The sequence below is a fragment of the Bos grunniens genome, chromosome X (genome assembly GCF_055505025.1).
Source record: "Bos grunniens cultivar Pamir isolate PY7600 chromosome X, Bosgru_T2T1.0, whole genome shotgun sequence".
NCBI lineage: Eukaryota > Metazoa > Chordata > Mammalia > Artiodactyla > Bovidae > Bos > Bos grunniens.
The window spans coordinates 145,461,903-145,464,007 of NC_141194.1; positions in this window are offsets into that span (position 1 = coordinate 145,461,903).

A 2,105-nucleotide genomic window follows, 5' to 3' on the forward strand; every position below is an offset into this window, starting at 1 on the left:
AGTACTGGAGTTTCAGCTTCAGCATCAGTCCCTACAATGAACACCCAGGACTGATCTCCTTTAGGATGGACTGGATGGATCTCCGTGCAGTCCAAGGGACTCTCAAGAGTCTTCTCCAATACCACATTTCAAAAGCATCATTTCTTCGGCACTCAGCTTTCTTCACAGTCCAACTCTCACATCCATACATGACCACTGGAAAAAATATAGCCTTGACTAGACGGATCTTTGTTGGCAAAGTAATATCTCTGCTTTTCAATAAGCTATCTAGGTTGGTCATAACTTTCCTTCCAAGGAGTAAGCATCTTTTAATTTCATGGCTGCAATCACCATCTGCAGTGATTTTGGAGCCCCCAAAAATAAAGTCTGACACTGTTTCCACTGTTTCCCCATCTATCTGCCATGAAGAGATGGGACCAGATACCATGATCTTAGTTTTCTGAATGTTGAGCTTTAAGCCAACTTTTCCACTCTCCTCTTTCACTTTCATCAAGAGTCTTTTTAGTTCTTTTTCACTTTCTGCCATAAGGGTGGTGTCATCTGCATATCTGAGGTTATTGATCTTTCTCCCAGCTATCTTGTGGATTCCACCTTGTGCTTCATCCAGCCCAGTGTTTCTCATGATGTACTCTGCATAGAAGTTGAATAAGCAGGATGACAATATACAGCCTTGATATACTCCTTTTCCTATTTGGAACCAGTCTGTTGTTCCATGTCCAGTTCTAACTGTTGCTTCCTGACCTGCATATAGGTTTCTCAAGAGGCAGGTCAGGTGGTCTGGTATTCCCATCTCTTTCAGAATTTTCCACAGTTTATTGTAGTCCACACAGTCAAAGGCTTTGGCATAGTCAATAAAGCAGAAATAGATGTTTTTCTGGAACTCTCTTGCTTTTTCGATGATCCAGCGGATGTTGGCAATTTGATCTCTGGTTCCTCTGCCTTTTCCAAAACCAGCTTGAACATCTAGAAGTTCAAGGTTCACGTACTGCTGAAGCCTGGCTTGCAGAATTTTGAGCATTGCTTTACTAGTGTGTGAGATGAGTGCAATTGTGCGGTAGTTTGAACATTCTTTGGCATTGCCTTTCATTGGGATGAAAGAAAGGCATTGCCTTTCATTTCATTTCATTGGAATGAAAATGGACCTTTTCCAGGCCTGTGGCCACTGCTGAGTTTTCCAAATTTGCTGGCATATGTAGCACTTTCACAGCATCATCTTTATAGAATTGGGCTCAATTCTGGATCCAGCAAGGATAAGTGAGAATGTATAGGGTAGGGCCATTCTTCCTAAATGGACTTAAGCAAATTATTGCTGAAGGCAAGTCAAGCTGATCAGATATCAAGCAAGGGTGTGGAATAAGGAATTTGATCAGATATCAAGAGTGGGAGGTTCTCTATCTACAAAACAGAGACAGACTTATAGACAAAGAGAACACACTTGTGGATGCCAAGGGAGAGTAGAGGAGGGAGAGGGGTGGACTGCAAATTTGGGGTTGGTAGATGCAAGCTATTACATTCAGAATGGATAAAACAACAAGGTCATAGGGCACAGCTGTGGTTTAGTTGCTAAGTTGTGTCCAACTCTTGCCATCCCATGGACTGTAGCCTGCCAGGCTCCACTGTCTGTGGGATTCTTCAGGCAAGAGTTCTGGAGTGGGTTGCCATTTCCTTCTCCAAGAGATCTTCCTGACCCAGGGATTGAACCCAGGTCTCCTGCATTGCAGGCAAATTCTTTACCAACTGAGCTACAAGGGAAACCCCAGATAAGATTATAGGTCATTGTGAAACAATATCTATTCACTTAGCCAAAGTAATGTCAACTCGTCTCAACTGCAAATTGGCACTTACCAAGAGCGTTGCCAGTGACTGAACAACAAAGGCATTTGCCATCTGCCTCTATGGAGATTGAGCCCCATGTTACTATAGCTGTTGACCTTCAACAAGCCCTGAGGGAGTTCAGGGTGGAGTGAAGCACTCTGTGCTTCAGGGAATCTAGTGGGACAGGTCTTTAGATTGTGGGATGTTTTTAGGAACAGATTTTATGATCTCAATCCTTAACAGCCATGAAGAGATACCCCATGCCCAAGTTAAGAGAAACCAAAGTAAGG